The sequence below is a fragment of the Pristiophorus japonicus genome, chromosome 4, assembly GCF_044704955.1.
Source record: "Pristiophorus japonicus isolate sPriJap1 chromosome 4, sPriJap1.hap1, whole genome shotgun sequence".
NCBI classification, from domain to species: domain Eukaryota; kingdom Metazoa; phylum Chordata; class Chondrichthyes; family Pristiophoridae; genus Pristiophorus; species Pristiophorus japonicus.
The window spans coordinates 163,072,651-163,099,724 of record NC_091980.1 but is presented as its reverse complement, the minus strand read 5'-3'; the positions used below and the strand labels follow the sequence as shown (position 1 = coordinate 163,099,724).

General features: G+C 46.2%; 1 long non-coding RNA gene across 1 annotated transcript in view; it reads left to right on the top strand.

Annotated features, from left to right (window-relative positions):
* Window positions 1-11,003, top strand: part of LOC139262250 (uncharacterized) — a 55,130-nt gene extending 44,127 nt beyond the window's left edge. The window contains exon 3 of the long non-coding RNA XR_011592928.1: window positions 9,801-11,003. This is a non-coding gene — a long non-coding RNA (uncharacterized lncRNA). The remainder of the gene's footprint in view (window positions 1-9,800) is intronic.
* The last annotated feature ends 16,071 nt before the right edge of the window (window positions 11,004-27,074 follow it).

The following is a 27,074-nucleotide window of genomic DNA, read 5'->3' as shown; positions in this document are numbered from 1 at the left end:
CTGGAACGCTTTGCTCTTCTCGCCGCCGGTGCGTATAAAACTGGTGTCTCGCCATGTGCATGCTGCTCACCTGTTTAAAGTGTTCCCCGAGCAACTTACTGAGCTCTTCAAAAGTCTTGTCCGCCGGCTTCTCTGGCGCTAGAAGGTCCTTCATCAGGGAGTACGTCCTGGATCCACAAACCGTCAGGAGATGAGCCCTGAGTTTGTCGGCCGAATGCTGTCCCAGCGATTCCTTAGTGATGAAGCTTTGCTGTAGTTTCTCAATAAAGACGTCCCAATCATCACCAACACAGTACCTCTCGTCTGTGCTGCTAGTGGCTATGCTCGCGTGGTTTAAATCCCAGTTTCTCGTCGCCAATGATATGTCCTTACTGTACAGTATAAATGCACACGAGGCCCGTGCTTGAGAGAAGGTCACTCTGTGACCAGCAACTTTTATTCCAGCACTGAAGTGATGAAGGTGGGTGGAGCTTCCCCTTTTGTGCCTGAAAGACCAGGTTAGGAGTGTCTCCCACAAGTTCACCACCTCGTAGTCAATGTTCTCACAGTGTACCTCTAGTCAGTTTATACATAGGTTACAATGACAGTTAAATATATGACAGTAACCATTGACCAACCGTAACTGCAGGAAGCTTGTCATGGGGCTCTGTAAACTCTGACCAAACGTAACAGTAGGAAGCTTGTAATGGAGCTCTGTAACCATTGACCAAACGTAACTGCAGGAAGCTTGAAATGGTGCTCTGTAACCTGGGGCAGTGCCAGGTTTATGGGGTGAAATGCTTTTGGACAGAGAGTTTGACAGGCGGCGATAAAAGATTGAGGTGATTTGGGCATATTGCACTTACGTTCGCACAAAATTCTGCGGCAGTTTAGTAATTGATTTGCACCCCTGTCACACATATCTCTGTGCGCAAGTACAAAGGAAATTCAAGGCTTTTCTTGTAACTGGAGTCAGGCTGACCTTATCAATCACACATGGTATGTTATCCAGGGTTTGAAAATTGAACTTGAAAACTGTCCCAGGGATTGATAAGACTGTAAGAGAACAATCCCAGTCTCAGTAACTGTCCCAGGGATTGATAAGAGAACCTACAGAGTTCACAGAAATTACATTGGACTGGAACATAAACCTTTTTGATAGTCTGGATAGTTTGGATCATGCACGCAGTAGGCCAATAGCCAATTTTCTAACTATAATTACAGTGCAAAGTCTCTCATCAGCGGCTGCATTCGAAGAGAGGGCAACTTGGCCAGTTGCCAACCAAAGAGCCACGGACTGATTACTAGGCTAGACTTTCCACTAGGTGGCTAAGGCCTAAAAAAATGGGCCTTGTTCCAGTGATGTGGGACATATTGCCTGTGCTGACCAGCGACACAAGGCCCATTTTCTTTTGCGATTTTCCACTCGGCCTTACCCCGGCGATGTCAAATGCGCGATCTGATTTTTCAGTGATCTCACGATCGCCCAAAGAAAACAGAAGTCAAAGAAGAAAAAAAAGCTTCCCTAGCAAAGTTATTCTGTACATGTGTAGCATTTTTTTTAGGTCGATTTTCTTTGCCGCATTTTGAGAGGTCAGGGGTCATCAGACATGCTCAGAAGCACTGGGATGGTCAAAGAGAGAGAGAGAGAGAGAGAGAGGAGAGAGGCTTTTTGGGTTGGATGGTTGCATTTTTGGAATTTAAACTTAAATCTGCAAAAATTAAACATGGTTCGATTTTTGTTCGAATTTTAAAAACTTTAAATAGTGAAAAGTACAGTGACAATCGTTTTGGAAAGTTAAAAACTTTGAAATACTGAGAATTCCAGTTAAAAATTTCTCAGCAGCATTTAATTGTAGAAATAATGGAGGGATCAAGTGAAAGGCAAAGGGCCAAGCCCTTCAGCGAGGAGGCCAATGAGGCCCCTGTGAATATAGTTAGCATGAGGTGGGAGGATCTGACATGGGTGGGCATGTGAAAGCTCCACCCCGTGCATATAGGAGGATATGGGCAGAGATTGCCAACGTGGTCACATCGACATCGAATGAAGCACACACACCGGACCGGTGGGGTGTGAACACGGGGTGGGACACGACCTGGAGGGAAACGTGGCCGCAGGTCGGGAGGGGGGAGTGTTTTTCAAAAGTTCAATAAATGTTCTTACTTAAATGTTCAATTGTTTTTTCATCTTATAACGTTTTGGGGATTTGAGGGAAGGGTGGGTTGGTGCGGGGGGTGGGCGGGGGGTTGGAGGGAGGGTGTTGTTCATTAGTTTATAAAAAATTTCAATCTTTGTTAATTAAAAAAATCTTTAATTCAACAACTTTTGTGCCTTCTCTCTTAGTTACATTAGTTTTCAAATGTACACTTTTTCATCCATATTTATTTGTTTATTCTATTATTATACAGTACTTTTATTATGCCAGTACTTTAAACTTTACTTAAACTAATTCCAATGATAGGCCAGTGCAGGCAATACAACAAGGAAATCCCACGCAAATGTAACTTTTGATTAACCCTAACTGTAATTGAACATTTGAATATCCACAATTAATAGTTCATGCAAAGCGTTCATTAATGAGTTGCTGACACAAAAACTTAGCGGCTGTGTAACTGCCACTGGCTACTGGTCTTCGGGAAGGGTGTGATGGTACTGGTGCTAGATCGCCAGGCTGATTAAGCTCCCCTGTGTCCTCGCCCACGTCCTCTCCCGCTTGTTCCTCCTCTTCATCTTCACCGGCTGTCTCTTCTGTCTCCTCTCCTTCTGGAGGTGGACCAGCAGCATGATCTGGCATTATTTGTCTGCTCTTTATAGCTAGGTTATGCAGCATGCAACACACTACAATAAACTCTCCGTCTGTGCCTCCCTGGTCATTGGGAAGCTTATGAAGTCCATCCTGCGAGCATAAAGGGATTCAGTCACTTGTTGAATGCAGCAGTGTGTAGCGTGCTGAGAGATATGGCAGATGTCGCCAGCTGAAGCTTGAAAAGATCCCGATGCGTAGAAGGCTAGGGCAGCAGTAACCTTCACCTCAATGGACAGTGCGGTTCTGATGGTGCTGGAAAGCTGCAGATCACCCTTGACGAGTTGACATATCGCATCGATGACCTCCTTCCGGAATCGCAGCCTCCAAAGACAAGCATTTTCAGACAAGTTCAGGTAGGATTGCTTCTCCAAGTACCTCCGTTGGCTGTACGGTCTCCTCCTCTGTCTTCGTCTCCGTCTACGCATTACTCTGCCATCTCTTCGCTTGATCCTTTCAGTAACCAGTGTGTGAGCAGTTGCAATTAAAGGCAGGGAAAGCATAGGCCCCATCACTATTGATAATTACTTTCACTAATTTTAATAATCTCTCTACTCTATACTCTCTAATCACTGTACTCTGCATTCTCTGTACTCTACGCTGTATACCAGTCAGTTTGATAGGCACAAACAATATCAGTCAATATTTTCACTATGTAAAAGCTATTTACAAAATAATTTCAATATATAAAACCTATTTACCAAAAATAACTTGATAATACCTCTTTATATTCCCTATTCCAATATTCTGCGTACAATTAATTTTATATTCACTCTCTAAATAACTCACAGTTAATCCTCCACTCTTCCTCCGAAGTTCAAAATGGCGTCCGTAGTGCCCATTTCCTTCTCTTAGGCCCAGAAAAAGCAATTATTTCTCAGCACTCTTTTGGTCCTTGCATCGACCCAGTGAAGTGCATGCTAGGTGCTGAAACTTGGGATGGGCCTTGTGTGGGTGATCATCTCGACGATCAAAGTGGAAACTTAGGCACCTGTTTTTCCGGCGATGTTTTGGGCCAAGTTTCCACTTTTTGCTCAAAATGGGCGACAGACATCCGTTTTGGGCCATAGATGGGCCATAGATGGGCGATGTGAAATGGAAAGTCTAGCCCCAGGTGTTTGACCACCGGTAGTATTTCTTAAGTGTGAGTTTTGCTTAAAATTGCTTAATGATAAAGTAAATGAACTGTAAGTAAAGTATGTTCTACAGGGTAGGTCTCTACAGTAACTGTTGTGTATTCATGCTATTGGATATTACTTGTACACTTTTGTTGAATTTTAAGTAAAGGTTACCCCATGAGGGGAAACGAGATATCCTGTGTCTATATTGTTCTGTCTCACAAGTCCGGACCCTGTAAAGTGTAGAGTCAAGGCACGATCTTACAAGATAAAAACCTCTTTTATAAAGATAAGTCGTGAATCTGTTTAATGAGAAAAACAGGACCATTTTTTTCAGGATAAATACCTGTTTTTATAAAGGATAAGTCTAAAATGTTCCAGTCATTGCAACATCCTCGTAAATGTCCTCGGCACCCTCTCTAGTGCAATCACATCTTTCCTGTAATGTGGTGACCAGAACTGAACGCACTACTCAAGTTGTGGCTTAACTGGTGTTGTATACAGTTCCAGCATAACTTCCCTGCTCTTATATTCTAGGCTTCGGCTAATAAAGGAAAGCATTCCTTATGCCTTTTTAACTATCTTATCAAACTGTCCTGCTACTTTACCGATCTGTGGACATACACTCCAAGGTCCCTCTGTTCCTCTACTCCTCTCAGTATCCTCCCATTTATTGATACTGAACCCAATTGTAACATTTCAATCTCATCTACTTCTTTTCTGCTCCATGTATTTCAATCTGGTCATCATCACATTGCTGTTTGTGGGAATGTACAGCCATACCAACACACGCCCTGCACCAGTTTTCCCCAAGATCCGATTCTGGTCGTCGGCCGGGGCCATTAGAGGGAGCAGCGTGTGGCAGCTCAGCCCAGAAATCGGTGCGGTCCCAGCCTGCAAGACCATCAGCAGGCCGGGGCCATTAGAGGGAGCAGCGTGCGGTAGCATACCACTGCAGGGAGCAGCGCGTGCTGCTGCAGGAGGGCGATGACTGACTGCAGTGTGGGCAGGTACAGCAGGAATGGTGAGGTCGGGGCGAAGGAGCAGCAAGAGTTCATAGAGTGATGTGATCGGGGCCCAGGAGAGGCGAGAGTTTGGGGCCAAGAAGAGGCGAGGGCCCAGGGGCAGCACGGGCCAGCACACACTGCGATATGTGTGCACACTAGGTCTGTGCAGCAGAGCTGGTCTCCAGTCATCTTGGTTAATCCTTGCCACTGGACCAAGACCCAGCTCTGTCAAGCCCGTGTGGTGGCTGGGGTGCAACGGCCAACACACGTTAAAAAAAATCTACGCACAGGCATCTTCCACCGTTCAGAATGTAGTTCAGGATCCGGAATATCATTGAAACATCTGTGAATTCATCCATTTTCAGTGTGGAAGCAAGTCATCCTCGTTTTGAGGGACTGCCTATGATGATGATGTTTGTGGGAGCTTGCTTGTGCGCAATTTAGCTGCCACATTTACTCCATGACAACAGTGACTACACCAATAAAGTATTTCATTGGCTGTAAAACACTGGATGTCCTGAGGTTGTGAAAGGTGCTACACAAATGCAAGATTCTCTTTCTCGTTCTTTTACCACATTGTGTGAGATCAGCTGACTGAGCACAGGCTGAGGAGGAACATGCCATGGGCTAGACTTTCGGCACATCATTGTCCATTTAGTGTCCATTTAGTGCCCATTTATCGCACATTTATCGCACATTTAGCGCCCATTTAAGCACTGAGATGCAGGCTATCATGCATTTTTGCTAAAAAAGTGAAAACTAGCGCCCGATTATCGCCCATTTATCGCTGGCCCAACTTTCGGCACACATGAATGAGCTGCATCGCCCGGCCTAAGTTTTTTAAAAAAATGGCGTCATCTGCTCACACTTCGCCGAAATGATCACTGGCCGAAAAAGTCGTTGAAAAAAAGCTGCACTCACCTGACCTTAAGTCGGCACTACTCGGCAGTACTCGGCACTACTCGGCAGTACTCGGCAGTACTCGGCAGTACTCGGCACTACGGACGCCATTTTGAAAGTCGGAGGATCCGTACTGAAAGGCTGCTTCAAGTGCTTATGAGGGGAATCAATTTGTTTAAGGGCTTTTTTGACTCTTGCCAATCATCTAATCACATTTGTATCGATTGAGGACAAATTAAACGCATTTATAGCGATTTATAGTGATGGGGCCTGTAATTTCTCAACCAGTATTGGTCACTAATCACATGTTGCAGACTAGAGATGGGAGAAGGTATATTGAAGAGCATTATGTGCCCAATGAAAGAGATGGCAGACTGCGGAGGAGGAGATGTTACATCCAATGCACTTACAGGGAAAAGCGATCATACCTGAACTTGTCCAATAACACGTGCGTAAGGAGGCTGCGCTTCTGAAAGTAGATCATCAGTGAGATATGACAGCTAATTAATGGAGATTTGCAGCCTACCAACACCATCAGGACCGCACTGTCCGTTGAGGTTAAGGTTACTGCGGCACTTTCCTTCTATGCATCGGGCTCCTTTCAGGTCTCAGTTGGCGACATTTGCGATATGTCAGCTCCATTTGACAGGTGACTGAAGCCCTTTACGCACACAGGATGGACTTTATAAACTTCTCAATGACCAGGGAGGCACAGACGGAGAGGGCTTTGGGTTTCTCGTAAATCGCAAACTTCCCCAAGGTGCAGGGAGCAATAGACTGTATGCACATCGCCCTGCGAGCATCTTTACAAGATGCAGAGGTGTTTCGGAACCGAAAGGGATTCCGCTCCCTGAATGTGCAGCTCGTTGGCGACCACAAGTAAATAATCATGGCAGTGAATGCTAATTTTCTGGGCAGCATCCATGATGCGCTCATCTTGCATGAGAGCACTGTCTCTGACCTGTTTAACAGTCAGCCACAAGGTCACGGTTGGATGCTGGGGGATAAAAGATCATCATCATCATCATAGGCAGTCCCTCGAATTGAGGATGACTTGCTTCCATGCCAAAAAAGGATGAGTTCACAGGTGTTTCAATGAAGGACCTAATATTCCAGTCCTCAACTACATATTGAAAGGTGGAAGATTCCTGTGCGTGGATTTTTTTTAACGTGTGGTGGCCGTTGTACTCCAGCCACCACATGGGCTTGACAGAGCTAGGTCTTGGTCCAGTGGCAAGGATTAACCAAGGTGACTGGAGACCAGCTTTGCTGCACGGACCTAGTGCACACACATATCGCAGTGCTGCCCCTGGGCCCTCGCCTCTTCTGGCCCCGAACTCATGCCTCTCCTGGGCCCCGATCCCTTCCATCTACAATCTCTCGTCATTCCTTCGCCCCGACCTCGCCGCTCCTGCTGTACCTGCCCATGTTCCAATCAGCGACCTGGACCTTGATGATGTCCCTCTTCACTGCCGTCGCCCTCCTGCACCAGCTCGCGCTGTACCTTGGGTATGCCGCTACACTGCCCATGGCCGTCGCTCGTTGCTCCTTTTATGGCCCCGACCTGCCGCTGATGGTCTCGCGCAGGTCAGGGTCACTGGGGGATAAAGGATATGGCCTTGACAGCTGACTCATGACCCCGCTGCGTAAGCCCTAGACGGAAGCTGTGAAGCGTTACAATGAAAGCCATATAGCCACACGCAGTATCGTCAAAAAGCCAATTGGAGTGTTTAAACAGCACTTCAGATGCCTGGGCCACTCGGGAGGCAACCTACAATACCACCCCGAGCAGGTCACTGAGTTTATTGCGGCGTGCTACATGTTGCATTCCCTAGCTATGAGGAGAGGACAACAATTGCCAGATGGGACCGCCGGTCCATCTCAGGAGAGGAGAGAGGGGAGGCGGAAGAGGAGGATGAGGAGGAGGATGACGAGGACCTCGGGGAGGACAATCAGTCTGGCGATGAACCCATGCCCCCACCCCACCCCCTCCACAAGACTGGAAAAGCCCCGTGGTAGTTACGCAGCTGCAAAACTCTTGCGTCAGCAGCTCATAAATGAACGTTTTGCGTGAACTTACATTGGTGACAGTTACACTTCCGTTACGTTTCATCCTTGTCTGGCCTGGCCATGGCCATTGTTTCCAAACATTGTATTGATGGTTTACCTTAGATTATTAGAAGAAACTTCAGGACAATTGCAAAGTTAAATAAAAATATTTAATAGTTAACACAAATCTGAAAATGTTTACAACATACATATATAACCCCCCACCGCCTCTGCGCCCCCCTCCGCAGAGTGAGCACCCACTTGGCTCAGCAAGCAGAATTGAGAGCCGTTATTCTCACCGCCCACTATACAGCATCTGAAGCAACAAACATTTGGTCAGACAGCAGCGATGTATGCAATGCAGTTATGGCCTTGCCCCTGTACCAAGAAACTGCGTACTATTCGTCAGATGGTAAAATTCTATTACATTCTAGTCTCTCCGTAAACTTTGGGAAGTGCTCCAGAAACGACTCGTCCCTTGTCACATCGGTAAAGTGTGTGCTCACCAGAGAGATTTCTCACCCCATACCTAGGGCAATAATGCAGCTGATCAGTTGGCTAAAGAATCCACAATAACCGGATTAGACGTACCAGGCTGGGTTTTTGAAACTCCTCAGATACCTGCAGTAGCGGCTGCCACTAAAACACAAGCCCGCGACTTGCATCAACTCCAGTCCGAGTACGACCCCTATGCACAAGTCATGGAATGGCATAACCAAGGCTGTCCGCTACCACAACCCACCTCATGGGCAGACTCCACTGAGCTCCAAAGTTACCATCAGATGGGTGATTCCCTGCTTACGTTTAAAAATAAACTGCATTACCTTGTGGGATGTGTTCCTCCGCAACTTAAAGATGAGATGTTAAGTTTGTTTCATTCCCACCCTACTGCAGGACATTATTCCGCCCCGACCACAATACAAAAATTAAATCAAGTCTGTTGGTGGCCTGGGTTGGAAAATGATGTCACAGAATATGTTAATAGATACTTACCATGTTTACAGACAAACCCTTCTGCCTGCTCTAATCGAGCTCTACTCAGATCCCAACCCGTTCCTGAAGGTCCATGGACACACCTACAAATTGATTTTATTGGACCTTTTAACAAATCCCAGGGTAATTATGAACACGCTCTGGTAGTAATTGATCAGTTCACAAAATGCATCGAAGCCTTTCCGACGAAGGATAATAAGGCACATATGGCCACGCGAATCCTTTTGAGTGAGGTGTTCTGTAGGTGGGGAATAGCAATACAGGTCGATAGCGATCAGGGTCCACATTTTACCGGAGCAGGTTTTACTATTCTGCAGGACATGCTCCAAATAAGGCACAAGTTGCATATTGCACATCATCCACAATCATCAGGAATTGTAGAAAGGGGTAATCGGACATTGAAAACAATGTTAGGTAAATGATGTATAGAACACCCTGCTCAATGGGCTAACATGATGCCTTTATGTTTAATGGCAATACGCTCTAACCCTCATGTGACGACGAGGGTCAGTCCATATGAGGCTAGGACTGGGAGACAAATGCCGATACCAGGACATATAACCCTGGGGGATAACACACCACTCAAATTACAGCCTTGTAGCCAGTAATGGTTGCAGACACTGATAGACCACGTGGACACAGTAAACAGACTGGTTGCCCAGAACATTGGAAAGTCACGAAACCAAATGAAACACAACTTTAACAAAAGGGTAAGACCATTCGAATATGATGTCGGGGACAAAGTGATGGTACAGAATTTTGCCCCAAAGAAACATTCTTTTGATATAAACTGGATGGGTTCACATCAAGTAATTGATAAATGAAACCCTGCTGTGTACCTATTGAATGTTCCGTATGGCCCAAAGGGAGAACCAAAACTGAAATTGTTCCAAATCAATCAGATGTAAATTGTTAAGAATTAAAAGATATTATGTTTGATTTTCTTGCAGGTGAATGATGTGGATCTGTTCACTTCTATTGATACTCAGAAATGTGGGAAAGACAATGAATGAAGAGCAGGACTGTAGAGCAGTCTCAGACGACAAATGTACTCAACTTTTATTTGGAGCAGAACCATTGGTTCTTGGTGGACATAAAAAACAAAGATTTATAATGAACCCTATGGATGGGATGAAGAAGGATAATAATGTAGCAACAGAATATACGGCAGGTTGTGGTGCTATGACGGAAGTTGGCGATCAGTGGGAAATAAAAGGAATCAGAGAATGGTTGACATGTCCGTTAAGAGATAGGGAAGGCCCAAAGTTATGGAGATTTCTGAAAAAGAGTGGGGGTTTGTGGGGAGACAAAAAAAAACAAAGCAAGGCCCGATAGCATCAGAAAGTAAAGTATACATCCAATTGTGTTGGTCTAGATGGTGGAAAAAACATGAAGGGCAGTATTCATGCATTGGGACACATATTAAACCTACCCACCGGGAAAATGAAGCTCTCATGCATACCTTTAAGGCTTGGGGAGAATAAACCTACCCCAAAGCTGAGGGAAGTGGGATAGGTGAAAAAAATGATGAAATTTGAGGATGCCATAGAGGATGTTATAATGATAAAGGGGAATTCCATAGCATTAGGTTTGAATCGTATAAAACATTTCATGACTCAGATCAGGATCAGGGATGCGCAACTGTGTAAAATTAGAAGTATGATTAAAGCATATCCAGTCAAGCACGAATGCCACAAGGTAGGGAACCAAAAATCATTCGGATTAATAGAACAAATTCCGAGTTTAATGAACCAAACTTGACCCAACCCCCTGTTTAGAATAGAGAACACAGGGGTGGCAAAAACAAACTGTTAGCCGATTCCTAATGGCCCCACAATGGTTAATTCAGTTTGAAGAATTAACATGGATTGCACCATACTTTGAAGGATGTAGTATAAATGAGCACACCCTCATTTGTCCTTATGATTTATATGAACACTCAAAAAAGACATGTGGTTTTGATTGGAATCAGGAAGGTCTAAATTATCATCATCATCATAGGCAGTCTCTCGGAATCAAGGACGACTGGGCTTGTATTCACTGGAGTTCAGAAGAATGAGAGGGGATCTCATAGAAACATATAAAATTCTGACGGGGTTAGACAGGTTAGATGCAGGAAGAATGTTCCCAATGTTGGGGAAGTCCAGAACCAGGGGTCACAGTCTAAGGATAAGGGGTAAGCCATTTAGGACCGAGATGCGGAGGAACTTCTTCACCCAGAGAGTGGTGAACCTGTGGAATTCTCTACCACAGAAAGTTGTTGAGGCCAATTCACTAAATATATTCAAAAAGGAGTTAGATGAGGTCCTTACTGCTAGGGGGATCAAGGGGTATGGCGAGAAAGCAGGAATGGGGTACTGAAGTTGAATGTTCAGCCATGAACTCATTGAATGGCGGTGCAGGCTAGAAGGGCCGAATGGCCTACTCCTGCACCTATTTTCTATGTTTCTATGTTTCTATGACCTGCTTTCACTCTTAGAATGAGTCCTTAGGTGGCTGCACAGTCCAATACAACAGCCACAGTCCTTGCCACAAGTGGGACAGACTGTCGTTAAGGGTAAGGGAGGGTGGGACAGGTTTACTGCATGTTCTTTCCGCTGCCTGCGCTTGTTTCTGCATGCACTCGGCGTTGAGACTCGAGGTGCTCAGCGCCCTCCCGGATGCACTTCCTCCACTTAGGGTGGTCTTTGGCCAGGGACCCCAAGGTGTCGGTGGGGATGTTGCACTTTATCAGGGAGGCTTTGAGGGTGGCCTTGTAAAGTTTCCTCTATCCACCTTTGGCTCGTTTGTCATGAAGGAGTTCCAAGTAGAGCGCTTGCTTTGGGAATCTCGTGTCTGGCATGCGGACAATGTGGCCTGCCCAGTGGAGCTGATCAAATGTGGTCAGTGCTTCAATGCTGGGGATGTTAGCCTGGTCGAGGACGCTAATTTTACTATGGAAGTGACAGTACCATCAGATGTGAGAACTAGGACTGCTTATGTATGGGAGGGAAAATATTGTTTCACCAATCTAGAAGATCATTATCATTATGGATTCTCTAAATGCTCGATTAGTCCTGGTACCTAATGTCTGATGCCGACAAAAACTATCATTTTTGGGGGAGTAACTCTTCTTGTCGTGGCCGCACCTGAACAACAAGTATTGCAGGTGGAGGATAGTTTATACATTAGCTGTCATGTAATTAACTGTCATTGTAACCCATGCATAAACTGACCTAAGTTGTACACTGTGAGAACATTGACCACTAGGTGGTGAACTTGTGGGAGACACTCCTAACCTGGACTTTCAGGTATAAAAGGGGAAGCTCCACCCACCTTCATCACTTCAGTGCTGGCTAATAAAGATTACTGGTCACAGAGTGACCTTCTCTTAAGTATGGGCCTCGTGTGCATTTATACTGTATAGTAAGGACATATCATTGGCGACGAGAAACTGGGATTTAAACCACGCGAGCATGGCCACTAGCAGCACAGAAGAGAAGTACTGTGTAGGTGATGATTGGGACAATTTTATTGAGAGACTACAGCAAAGTTTCGTCACTAAGGAATGGCTGGGACAGGATTTGGCCGACAAACGCAGGGCTCATCTCCTGACGGTTTGTGGATCCAGGATGTACTCCCTGATGAAGGACCTTCTAGCGCCAGAGAAGCCGGCGGACAAGACTTTTGAAGAGCTCAGTAAGTTGCTCGGGGAATACTTTAAACAGGCGAGCAGCATGCACATGGCAAGACACCGGTTTTATACGCACCGCCGGCGAGAAGGACAAAGCGTTCCTGACTTCGTGGCAGACCTCCGGCGACTGGCGAGCCTATGTAAGTTCCCAGATGCATGCAGAGAGGAGATGCTGCGAGACATTGTTATTGAGGGCATCAGGCACACTGGGGTTTTCAGGAAACTGATTGACACCAAAGACTTGACCCTGGAAAAGGCAGCTTTGATGGCCCAGACATTTATCTCAGGGAAGGAAGAGACCAGTATGATGTTTGACAAAAATCTTGGTTTAAATGCAGCAAATGGACAGGGAGTCATCATTGTTAACACGGCACACAGTTCTCCAGGCAGACAGGGGCAATCGGACATGCCCGAGCATGAAGTCAAACCCAAAGGGGGAATTCAATAGAGACAATGGCTAGCTGAACGGCGATTCATGCCATCGCAAGGGACAATGCGGCCAGTAATAGGGTCATCAACACCTGTTAATGGTATGCTTAAGAACAGTTATGGAGACAGTCTGTGACGATCGACTGGTAATGGATCTTTTGTTTCCAACAATGGCTCATGTTGAAAAGCCCAGCGGGAGATCGAGAGCCAGCGGCAGTTGGTGAGAGGGGAGCGACCTATCAAAAGCCCAGCGGGAGATCGAGAGCCAGCGGCAGTTGGTGAGAGAGGAGCGACCTATCAAAGGCCCAGCGGGAGATCGAGAGCCAGCGGCAGTTGGTGAGAGGGGAGCGACCTGTCAAAAGCCCAGCGGGAGATCGAGAGCCAGCGGCAGTTGGTGAGAGGGGAGCGACCTATCAAAAGCCCAGCGGGAGATCGAGAGCCAGCGGCAGTTGGTGAGAGGGGAGCGACCTATCAAAAGCCCAGCGGGAGATCGAGAGCCAGCGGCAGTTGGTGAGAGGGGAGCGACCTATCAAAAGCCCAGCGGGAGATCGAGAGCCAGCGGCAGTTGGTGAGAGAGGAGCGACCTATCAAAGGCCCAGCAGGAGATCGAGAGCCAGTGGCAGTTGGTGAGAGGGGAGCGACCTATCAAAGGCCCAGCAGGAGATCGAGAGCCAGTGGCAGTTGGTGAGAGGGGAGCGACCTATCAAAAGCCCAGCGGGAGATCGAGAGCCAGCGGCAGTTGGTGAGAGGGGAACGACCTATCAAAAGCCCAGCGGGAGATCGAGAGCCAGCGTACCGGTGCAGCTACAGCGGGAGAGAAAGCAAAATAGAAGTAGAAAGGAATCAAAAAGTGACGTCACAGCCAATGGGGTAAGTGATTGGCTGGTGATTGGTGAGCAGCTTTTCTTTTTATTTTTTATATCAGTAAGTGAACTTTAGCATTGTTATTACCAATTTAAGGGTATCTAAGGGTTAAGACATGGCAGGAGAGCTCGGTCACGTGATATGCTCCTCCTGTACCATGTGGGAACTCGGGGACACTTCCGGTGTCCCTGGGCGCTACGTGTGTGGGAAGTGTATCCGACTCGAGCTCTTGATGGTCCGCATTGCGGAATTGGAGCTGAGGGTGGATTCACTCTGGAGCATCCACGATGCTGAGAATGACGTGAGTATCATGTGTAGTGAGTTGGTCTTACCGCAGGAGAAGGGTCCACAGCCAGATAGGAAATGGAAGACCAGCAGGAAGAGCAGTGCAAGAAAGATAGTGCAGGGGTACCCTGTGGTCATCCCCCTGCAAAACAGATACACTGCTTTGAGTACTGTTGGGGGGGGGATGATTCATCAGGGGAGGGCAGCAGCAGCCAAGTTCATGGCACTGTGGCTGGCTCTGCTGCACAGAAGGGCAGGAAAAAGATTGGGAGCATGATAATGATAGGGGATTCGATGGTGAGGGGAATAGATAGGCGTTTCTGCGGCCGCAACCGAAACTCCAGGATGGTATGTTGCCTCCCTGGTGCAAGGGTCAAGGATGTCTCGGAACGGGTGCAGGACATTCTGAAATAGGAGGGAGAACAGCCAGTTGTCGTGGTGCACATTGGTACCAACGACATAGGTAAAAAAAGGGATGAGGTCCTACGAAAAGAATTTAAGGAGCTAGGAGCTAAATTAAAAAGTAGGACCTCAAAAGTAGTAATCTCGGGATTGCTACCAGTGCCACGTGCTAGTCAGAGCAGGAATCGCAGGATAGCGCAGATGAATACGTGGCTTGGGCAGTGGTGCAGCAGGGAGGGATTCAAATTCCTGGGGCATTGGAACCGGTTCTGGGGGAGGTGGGACCAGTACAAACCGGACGGTCTGCACCTGGGCAGGACCGGAACCAATGTCCTCGGGGGAGTGTTTGCTAGTGCTGTTGGGGAGGAGTGAAACTAATATTGCAGGGGGATGGGAACCTATGCAGGGAGACAGAGGGAGACAAAAAGGAGACAAAAGCAAAAGACAGAAAGGAGATGAGGAAAAGTGGAGGGCAGAGAAACCCAAGGCAAAGAACAAAAAGGGCCATTGTACAGCAAAATTCTAAAAGGACAAAGGGTGTTAAAAAAGCAAGCCTGAAGGCTTTGTGTCTTAATGCAATGAGTATCCGCAATAAGGTGGATGAATTAACTGTGCAAATAGATGTTAACAAATATGATGTGATTGGGATTACGGAGACATGGCTCCAGGATGATCAGGGCTGGGAACTCAACATCCAAGGGTATTCAACATTCAGGAAGGATAGAATAAAAGGAAAAGGAGGTGGGGTAGCATTGCTGGTTAAAGAGGAGATTAATGCAATAGTTAGGAAAGACATATGCTTGGATGATGTGGAATCTATATGGGTAGAGCTGCAGAACACTAAAGGGCAAAAAACGTCAGTGGGAGTTGTGTACAGACCTCCAAACAGTAGTAGTGATGTTGGGGAGGGCATAAAACAGGAAATTAGGAGTGCATGCAATAAAGGTGCAGCAGTTATAATGGGTGACTTTAATATGCACATAGATTGGGCTAGCCAAACTGGAAACAATACGATGGAGGAGGATTTCCTGGAGTGCATAAGGGATGGTTTTCTAGACCAATATGTCAAGGAACCAACTAGGGGGGAAGCCATCTTAGACTGGGTGTTGTGTAATGAGAGAGGATTAATTAACAATCTCATTGTGCGAGGCCCCTTGGGGAAGAGTGACCATAATATGGTGGAATTCTGCATTAGGATGGAGAATGAAACAATTAATTCAGAGACCATGGTCCAGAACTTAAAGAAGGGTAATTTTGAAGGTATGAGGCGTGAATTGGCTAAGATAGATTGGCGAATGATACTTAAGGGGTTGACTGTGGATTGGCAATGGCAGACATTTAGAGACCGCATGGATGAATTACAACAATTGTACATTCCTGTCTGGCGTAAAAATAAAAAAGTGAATGTGGCTCAACCGTGGCTATCTAGGGAAATCAGGGATAGTATTAAAGCCAAGGAAGTGGCATACAAATTGGCCAGAAATAGCAGCGAACCTGGGGACTGGGAGAAATTTAGAACTCAGCAGAGAAGGACAAAGGGTTTGATTAGGGCAGGGAAAATGGAGTACGAGAAGAAGCTTGCAGGGAACATTAAGGCGGATTGCAAAAGTTTTTATAGGTATGTAAAGAGAAAAAGGTTAGTAAAGACAAACGTAGGTCCCCTGCAGTCAGAATCAGGGGAAGTCATAACGGGGAACAAAGAAATGGCAGACCAATTGAACAAGTACTTTGGTTCAGTATTCACTACGGAGGACACAAACAACTTTCCGGATATAAAAGGGGTCGGAGGATCTAGTAAGGAGGAGGAACTGAGGGAAATCTTTATCAGTCGGGAAATTGTGTTGGGGAAATTGATGGGATTGAAGGCCGATAAATCCCCAGGGCCTGATGGACTGCATCCCAGAGTACTTAAGGAGGTGGCCTTGGAAATAGCGGATGCATTGACAGTCATTTTCCAACATTCCATTGACTCTGGATCAGTTCCTATCGAGTGGAGGGTAGCCAATGTAACCCCACTTTTTAAAAAAGGAGGGAGAGAGAAAGCAGGGAATTATAGACCGGTCAGCCTGACCTCAGTAGTGGGTAAAATGATGGAATCAATTATTAAGGATGTCATAGCAGCGCATTTGGAAAATGGTGACATGATAGGTCCAAGTCAGCATGGATTTGTGAAAGGGAGATCATGCTTGACAAATCTTCTGGAATTTTTTGAGGATGTTTCCAGTAAAGTGGACAAAGGAGAACCAGTTGATGTGGTATATTTGGACTTTCAGAAGGCTTTCGACAAGGTCCCACACAGGAGATTAATGTGCAAAGTTAAAGCACATGGGATTGTGGGTAGTGTACTGACGTGGATTGAGAACTGGTTGTCAGACAGGAAGCAAAGAGTAGGAGTAAATGGGTACTTTTCAGAATGGCATTCAGTGACTAGTGGGGTACCGCAAGGTTCTGTGCTGGGGCCCCAGCTGTTTACTTTGTACAATAATGATTTAGACGAGGGGATTAAATGTAGTATCTCCAAATTTGCGGATGACACTAAGTTGGGTGGCAGTGTGAGCTGTGAGGAGGATGCTATGAGGCTGCAGAGTGACTTGGATAGGTTAGGTGAGTGGGCAAATGCGTGGCAGATGAAGTATAATGTGGATAAATGTGAGGTTATCCACTTTGGTGGTAAAAACAGAGAGACAGACTATTATCTGAATGGTGACAGATTAGGAAAAGGGAAGGTGCAACGAGACCTGGGTGTCATGGTATATCAGTCATTGAAGGTTGGCATGCAGGTACAGCAGGCGGTTAAGAAAGCAAATGGCATGTTGGCCTTCATAGCGAGGGGATTTGAGTACAGGGGCAGGGAGATGTTCCTACAGTTGTACCGGGCCTTGGTGAGGCCACACCTGGAGTATTGTGTACAGTTTTGGTCTCCTAACTTGAGGAAGGACATTCTTGCTATTGAGGGAGAGCAGCGAAGATTCACCGGACTGATTCCCGGGATGGTGGGACTGACCTATCAAGAAAGACTGGATCAACTGGGCTTGTATTCACTGGAGTTCAGAAGAGTGAGAGGGGACCTCATAGAAACGTTTCAAATTCTGACGGGTTTGGACAGGTTGGATGCAGGAAGAATGTTCCCAATGTTGGGGAAGTCCAGAACCAGGGGTCACAGTCTAAGGATAAGGGGTAAGCCATTTAGGACCGAGATGAGGAGAAACTTCTTCACCCAGAGAGTGGTGAACCTGTGGAATTCTCTACCACAGAAAGTAGTTGAGGCCAATTCACTAAATATATTCAAAATTGAGTTAGATGAAGTCCTTACGACTCGGGGGATCAAGGGGTATGGCGAGAAAGCAGGAAGGGGGTACTGAAATTTCATGTTCAGCCATGAACTCATTGAATGGCGGTGCAGGCTAGAAGAGCTGAATGGCCTGCTGCTGCACCTATTTTCTATGTTTCTATGTTTCTATGGAGGTTTGGAGGCAAACACACAGCCAGAGCTTGCAGGTATCAGCAATATGCCTGCAGAAACTGCAATGTCAGCGGTCACTTGGCGCGTATGTGCAGGTTGCCTGCAGCCAGGTTGATATACGAGGAGGACGGGGACGATGTAAGCCTGACGAGGCCAAATGGACACTGAGGGAAATCGCTGGAAGCTGAAGTTTAGCGAGTTCATGTGGAGCACATATACAGTTCATACACCAGGACACCACCGATAATGATGAAAGTGCTCCTCAATGGCATCCCAGTATCAATAGTGCTACACACAGGGGCCAGCCAGTCCCTGATGAGTATCAAACAGTTCGACAAGTTGTGGGCATCCAAGGCCAAGAGGCCAAAATTATTGCTAATTGATGCACAGTTAAGGACATATACATAGAAACATAGAAACAGAGAAAATAGGTGCAGGAGTAGGCCATTCGGCCCTTCTAGCCTGCACCGCCATTCAACGAGTTCATGGCTGAACATGCAACTTCAGTACCCCCTTCCTGCTTTCTCACCATACCCCTTGATCCCCCTCGTAGTAAGGACTTCATCTAACTCCCTTTTGAATATATTACAAAGGAGATCATTCCAATGCTAGGCAGCGCCACGGTAGTTGTGACCCACAAAGATTCGGAGAACAGGTTGCCACTCTGGGTTGTCCTGGAGGACAGTCCCGCACTGCTGGGGAGGAGTTGGCTGGCTGTCATGAACAGGAAATGGGACGATGTCAATGCAATTTCTTCTGTGGAGCGAATATCATGCTCACAGGTCCTGGACAAATTAGACTCACTATTTCAACCCGGCATTGGCACTTTCATGGGGACCAAGGTAGTGATTCACATAAATCCGGACACCAGGCCAGTACACCACAAGGCCAGAGCGGTGCTGTACGCGATGCGAGAAAAGATAGAAGGCGAATTGGACCGTCTGCTGAGGGAAGGCATCATCTCACCAGTCGAATTCAGTGACTGGGTGAGTCCAATCGTGCCAGTGTTCAAGGCAGATGGGTCGGTCAGGATATGTAGCGATTACAAGACCACCATCAATCGGGTGTCACTCCAAGTCCAGTACCCGCAACCGAGAGCGGAGGACCTCTTTGCGACGCTATCCGGTGGCAATCTTTTTTCAAAATTGGACCTGACCTCAGCTTACATGACCCAGGAGCTGGCGAGTGAGTCAAAGAAGCTGACCACCATCATGACACACAAGGGTTTGTTTGTCGACCGTTTGGGATTCGCTCAGCCGCCGCGATCTTTCAACGAAATAGGGAAAGCCTCAAGTCGATTCCAAGGACGGTGGTTTTTCAAGACGACATCCTCATCACGGGTTGTGCTGAAGAACACCTCTGCAACCTGCAGGAGATGCTACGCAGACTGGACCGGGTAGGTCTGTGACTGAAAAAGGCGAAGTGCATCTTTTTAGCTCCAGAGGTAGAATTTCTGGGGATGAGGGTAGCAGCACACGGGATCAGACCCACTGCGTCCAAAACAGAAATGATCCAGAGAGCACCCAGACCCCGTAACACGACGGAGCTGCGTTCGTTCCTGGGGCCCCTGAACTATTTTGGTAACTTTCTTCCCAAATTGAACACGCTGTTAGAGCCGCTACACGTGCTCCTTCGCAAAGGTCATGAATGGGTCTGGGGGGACAGCCAGGAAACAGCCAGGGAAGGGCTTTTGATAGAGCACGAAATTTGTTATATTCCAACAATCTGTTAACGTTATATGACCCATGTAAGAAACTCGTTTTAACGTGCAATGCATCGTCCTACGGGGTCGGGTGTGTGTTGCAGCATATTAATGCCAAGGGTCAGTTACAGCCGGTAGCTTCTGCCTCCAGAAGTCTCTCCCAGGCAGAACGGGGCTACAGGATGATAGAAAAGGAAGCGCTTTCATGTGTATCTGCTGTAAAAAAAATGCACCAATACCTGTTTGGCAGAAAATTTGAGCTGGAGACAGATCACAATCCCCTAACGTCCCTTTTGGCTGACAACAAGGCCATAAATGCAAATGCATCGGCCCGCATACAGAGGTGAGCACTCACGTTAGCCACCTATGACTATACAATTCGGTACAGACCAGGCACTGAAAACTGCGCCGATGCACTCAGCAGGCTCCCACTAGCCACCACTGAGGGGACAACTGAGCATGATGCTGAGATGGTCATGGCTGTTGAAGCTTTCGAAAGCGAAGGCTCACCTGTGACAGCCTGTCAGATTAAAGTCTGGACAAATAAAGACCCGCTACTGTCTTTAATCAAGAAATGTGTCCTGAATGGGGGCTCGGCAGCCACATACGGGGCATGCCCTGAGGAATTTAAACCATTTCACAGGCGAAAGGATGAACTCTCGATTCAGGCCGATTGCCTACTTTGGGGAAACCGAGTTGTCATGCCCCAGATGGACAGAGAGATGTTCACAAGAGAACTCCACAATGAGCACCCGGGCATTGTCATGATGAAGGCAATTGTCAGGTCACATGTTTGGTGGCCAGGGATAGATGCAGACCTGGAACTTTGTGTTCGCAGGTGCAACACGTGTGCCCAGCTGGGCAATGCGCCAAGGGAAGCCCCCCTTAGCCCCTGGTCCTGGCCCGCCAAGCCATGGTCACGCATCCATATGGACTACGCAGGTCCTTTCATGGGAAAAATGTTTTTGGATGTAGTAGATGCCTACTCCAAATGGATCGAGTGTGACATTCTCAATTCAAGCACATCCTCTGCCATGGTAGAAAGTCTACGGGCAATGTTCGCCGCCCATGGTCTACCTGACGTCTTGGTCAGCAACAATGGCCCATGCTTTACAAGCATTGAATTCCAGGACTTCATGGCAGGAAATGGTATCAACCATGTCAGAACGGCACCATTCAAGCCGGCCTCAAATGGTCAGGTGGAACGAGCAGTGCAGATAATCAAACAGGGGATGCTCAGAATCCAAGGGGGTTCCCTACAAAACCGCTTATCACGCCTCCTGTTGGTCAATAGATCCCGACCACACTCGCTCACAGGGGTCCCACCCGCAGAACTGCTAATGAAAAGAACGCTGAAAACCAGGTTATCCCTTATACACCCCACCATGAAAGAAATTGTTGAGAGCAGGCGCAAGTCACAATGTGACTACCACGACGGGAATGTGAGGGCGCGATGTAATGATGTCAATGACGCTGGCTTTGCCCTCAACTACGCTGCAGGGCCTAAATGGCTCACAGGCACTGTGATTGCCAAAGAGGAGAATAGGATTCTGGTAGTTAAACCTACCAATGGACAAATCTGCCGCAAACTCGTGGATCAAACAAAAAGTAGGTTCAGCAACCCCATAGAAGAAGCAAAGGAGGAACACGATGTAGAGTTCACTCCTCGACAGGTGACTGAACACCGGAACCAATCGGAGGAGAGCCCGGTCACTGTGGGCAGTCCGGACAGGCCTGAGGCACCGCAAACAGCAGACACTCAGGCCAGCGCCCAACAACCGGAGCCCCAACTTAGGCACTCTACAAGGGAGCGTAAACCACCAGAGAGACTTAACCTGTGATCCCAATAAGACTTTGGAGGGGAGGTGAGGTAATGTATTTAACTGTCAGTGTAACCCATGCATAAACTGACCCAAGTTGTACACCTTGAGAACATTGACCACTAGGTGGTGAACTTGTGGGAGACACTCCTAACCTGGACTTTCAGGTATAAAAGGGGAAGCTCCATCCACCTTCATCACTTCAGTGCTGGCTAATAAAGGTTACTGGTCACAGAGTGACCTTCTCTCAAGTATGGGCCTCGTGTGCATTTATACTCTATAGTAAGGACATATTATTAACCTAGAGGATTAAATTTGGATATGATATCCTGGAATTTCCTGAATATTTAACGGCCTTAATGAATCAAATAAACAATTCCCAACGTCATTACTATAGATTGGAACAAAGAGATGAAGCCGTAGCTAAAGAGATCCCAGGGATAGGAGTTACAACACATTGGTGGGATATAGGGATTAATATAGATATTCCTCCCTGGATTAGAATAATTTCACATTTATTGGTAATAGTTCAACTCACAGTGTTAATATGTTTAATTGTGTATACCTGCTATTTAAAGCACCTAATACGCCTGACACAAACACGATTTAATGTTTTAACCGCACAAAGTCTATTAGACAAGAGTAAAAATGAAAACTTTAGATATTCAAGACTTTAAGGGAAAATTCAGACAGATGGTCACCAGAGTGGGTACTGAAGATAGTGGACTGATCCGACACATAAAATGGTCCAGATTAAAAGGGCTTATCAGTATCAGGAGGTTGTGAGGAGTCGGAATTTCCTCCATCTCAAGGTAGGGACTGTAAGATATCGCCTATTGACAGGTGTTAGAAGTTAGAATTCAGAAGCTTATTTTAAACTTCACACACCTTGAGTATTGTGTACAGTTTTGGTCTCCTGATCTGAGGAAGGACATTCTTGCTAGTGAGGGAGATCAGCGAAGGCTCACCAGACTGACTCCCGGGATGACAGGACTGACATATGAAGAAAGATTGGATCGACTAGGCTTATATTCACTGGAATTTACAAGAATGAGAGGGGATCTCATCAAAACATATAAAATTCTGACGGGATTGGACAGATTAGATGCAGGAAGAATGTTCCTGATGTTGGGGATGTCCAGAACCAGAGGTCACAGACTAAGGATAAGGAGTAAGCCATTTAGAATCGAGATGAGGAGAAACTTCTTCACTCAGAGAATTGTGAACCTGTGCAATTCTCTACCACAGAAAGTTGTTGAAGCCAGTACATTCGATATATTCAAATGGGAGTTAGATGTGGCCCTTACAGCTAAAGGGATCAAGGGGTCTGAAGAGAAAGCAGGAATAGGGACTGAAGTTGCATGATCAGCCATGATCATATTGAATGGTGGTGCAGGCTCGAAGGGCCGAATGGCCTACTCCTGCACCTATTTTCTATGTTTCTATGTTTCTAAATGTCTTTAATTAATGAATAACCTGTATGTTTGTAACTGCCTTTTTCTGCATTGATTGTATGTAAAACTCACTTATAAATGATAGAAATGGCTGTATGACATAAAAAGGGTTTTAAAATGGCCAAAGGCTGAAAAGCAAAGCCTCATGGTAAAATGAGCCGTTATTATGTTAACCATTTTTGTAACTGCTGATACAGCTTCATTTCGAACCAGAATGATCAAGGCCAAAATTATTCATCAATAAGGTAAAGGTAAGCAGCATGTACCATTTCTTATCATAATTTTGTAAAGCCAGGTTCAGAATTCTGTGTGACATGGTCTGTATAATTGTTCTCAGAGAAGTGATTCCTGCCACAGGGAGGGGAGGGGCGATAGAGATAACATAGAAGGTCAAAAGCAGTAGACACAATATGATCTATTGTAAGGCTGAAACAGCTGTGAATTTTCACAGCATTTGAATGGGAAGAAAAGGGTATAAATTAACAGCTCTTCTACCAGGAAGGCAGTGCGAATCAAGACAACAGGAAGAAAGAATCTCCAGAATAAAGAGACGGCACCATGGTCTCTCGAGAGGACACTGTCGAGAACAGGCTGTGACTATCATTTGTTAATTATTACTTTTTGTAACAGAACGTAATTTACTTGATAAATTTCTGTTGTTTTTACTCAATTTACCTGTATTAAAAGCATTTGTTATAATCTGAACAAGAGTCTCTTAGTTTGAATTAAATATAAACCCTGAGAATAGTTGAATTGCTATAATTAGCAAAGTGGCAAAAAGCTGCGAAGTAGTTAAAAACTACACCTGGCGACCACAAAGTGACTAAACAAAGAGATATTGTACAAAATACAATATACTCATTAAACAAGTTAATTGGGGACGCTTGTAATTTTTTATTCTTCATTTGAAAACAGTTTGTTGTGTATAAACAGCAGATGCAAGGCAGATCGTTTGATCACTGAACGAACCTTGTGGTGGGTTGATTTACAGCAACCGATAGTGACTATTATCTTCTTTAAGGAAGCTTAAAGCCAGGGCAGCTCTCCCCCGAGTCCAGGCTGGGTCACTGTGTGAGTGACAGCAGCTGGAGAGACTGACACAGTCTGGGTAAAGGTGACCGGACCCCTCATTGCTCAGTCATACCCCATCCATCAATGTAACCCAAAAGGAAATGGTGCCCAAATTAGACTTAAAAGGTGCAGGTTATAACCCCAGTCCAAATCTTAGCAGGGAAACTACGCAAGATTACCCAGCTTCATTACAATCCGGCAGATTTACATATTCAGTGGATCATGACAATTTAAAATCTATTTAATATTTACTCTTGCGGAAGCAACAAGGCTGTTCCGCCTCTTGCGGCACTATTCAGATTCACGCCGATCATGGAACACTGACGACACTACATCAGCGATCTCACCCCATATTTTCTGATACATCCGGGGTGGAGGTGTCCCACGCCCACCCCGGGTTAATTGGCCCCACCGCATCTCGATGTCATTGATCAATGTGTCATTTGCTTCGTCAGAGAAGGGTTTTGCCCTCCTTCTCCCTGCAACCTCCTGCAGACTCTCTCCCGAGTCCTCGTGCGACATCTCCATAATTTTTATCTTTCTAATGATTTACAACAATCTTTCCACTTTATAACTAACTCCTTCACAGCTATAGCACTCGAAAAATCAGCAATCCTTCAAAAATCAGCAATCCTTCCCTCCTTCACAAAACCTCTTCTCCTTCTCCACAACAAACACTCTTTCTCCCTCCCTTTGTTTTCTGAGCATGCGCAGATGACCAGTGACCTCCCGAATCACGGAAAAAGTTCTTTCTTAAAAAAAAGACGCTTGCGCAGAACAACCGTTGCTATGGATGCCAGCCTTATACATCGCTAAGGCCCATTTCACATCGCTCAGGCCCATTTCACATCGCTAAGGCCCATTTCACATCGCTGAGGCCCATTTCACATCGCTGAGGCTATTGCCCAAAAGAAAAAGCCGAAACTAATGGTTTTTAAAATGGGTGATCCTGAAAATTAAAAAATCACTAAGGCTGGAAATATCACCCATTTTTTGGGCGATAGCGATCTTACTGGAAATTCTAGCCCACGGACTCCTCCTGCCCTGAGTGGGGCTCAGTACCACTGGACTAAAATATATTTTGAATGATGTTTGCACACTATAGCCTGTGTAATTCAGTGCTATTACATACCTCCGCGGGCAGATGCTGACAGGTAAATACACACCACAAGCACGGAGAGAACCAAGATTGTTATCCTGTGTCCAGCCTGAAAAATATAATCATCAGAGAAATTTAATTTTACTGATATAAATCAATTTAAAATCAGAACTACTGTCCAGTTTCAGGTGAATTACCAACACACAATCAGCCACCCTGGTACTCACTGCGATACTTCACCAAACGAGTCTCGCCCTGAGCTGATGCAATAACCTGGGCACAACCTGCTACAATTTATACTCTGCTGAGCTCAGTGACAGCCCACTGCATTGAAGTAAATAAGGAGGCGCTGCTGACACTGCTGTCCATCCAAACACTCAGAGAGCTTTCATTGCCAGTACTTTCTGACATCACCGATTTGTACAATGATCACAAGATAATTAGGAGGATGGAGTCCACTCGGCCCATCTTAATCCATCCGCCCAGAAAGATGAACAGGCTGGATTTTCCGGCCTTCTCCGCTCCGTTTGTTGGCACAGAGCGGCGGCAATGGTGACGGTGAGGTGTTTTGGTCGGGCGGTCAGCCTCCAGCGCCCCGCAGCGATCCTCGGGTCCGGTTTTGCGGCGGCGCGGAGCAGCACCACCCGGAAGATCTGTGCCGGTGAGCAATGGCCCTGGTTGCGACACCGGCACGAGTTTGAGCTCCTGCCCAACCTGTCCGCCCGGAAGCATGCCCCACAATGACCACCTGGGAAATCAGGGCGCTCCAACCATCCCGTCGGCGAAGAGGTGAGTAATGGACTCCTGAGGTTAGTGTGAGTGTTTTTTCTTTTAATGTTTGTTAGCGATTTGTGTTGTGGTGACGTTGTGGATATCTGAACGGAATATATGGAATTAAGGACAGTAAAGTAAACGGGATATATGAAAATGTATAAGCCATGGAAGAATAGCTGGGAGAATGTCAGATTGCAAATAGTGCAACATCAGCATAGCTAACAGTCTTTCTCAAGGTTTCAAGTCACTAATCCTGCCAATAACATCTAATTGTAACATTAAATAAATCTGCAGAATTGCAAGGTCTCAGTTAATAGTCACACCACTAGATTGAAACATTTAGAGGCAATGCTTGAGCTTTCATAAAAACATCTCATATAGATTGACTAATGAGTGGCTGAGTTAGAATGTCAATCTAATTGTATTTTGTTATCTGATTTCAAAACTGTATAACTGTTGACGCTTTACGATGTAACTTCACCTATCCGTAGGGAGTGTGTACGCTCTATCCAGAGAGTATATCTTCTGTCTGATAGGTCTTACTGGCCGGTAAAAATAAAGATTGCTTTGTTCAAAGCACACGAGGTATTCGACTCAGTAATTTTACTGAACCAGATTGAGGTAAAAGAATCCAGGAATTTACAACGTGGGCAATGATTTGGGATGTTTTTGTGTTTTTGTTTCGGTTTCCCCCCGCCACCCCTCAGACATCTCTTGGAGTGCTCCTGTTCCGGCCCTTTAGCTCGGGAGTTTCCCATCCTTGTGCCAAGAGAGGTGTACAATGCCTCCATTAGCACGGTGCCTCCAGACACAGGGCCCAGCTGCTCAAACTTAAATACTGAGGCCCAAACTATTCCCGGCCACTAACTTTCCCGCCCCGCCGACATTATCGCCTCAAAAACAGTAAAGCCTAAAATCCAGCCGGATAATTCCACCCTCCTCCACCCGACTGTTCCTTCAATGATCACAAGTAATTCCCTCCCCAACTCTGGGAGAGCGTCCGGTGAGTCGATCGCTCACTCCTGATCTCAGTCCAAATTTTCCCTTTCTTCGTTTGATTATGATTTTTGCACCAACATAATCTCAAACATTAAGAATTGCAGGTGACTGTTGTGGCGAAGAGCACTACCTCAGATATGAAGGGCCAGATTGTACTTTTAAACTCGACGTTTCATTGACTTTCAGCCT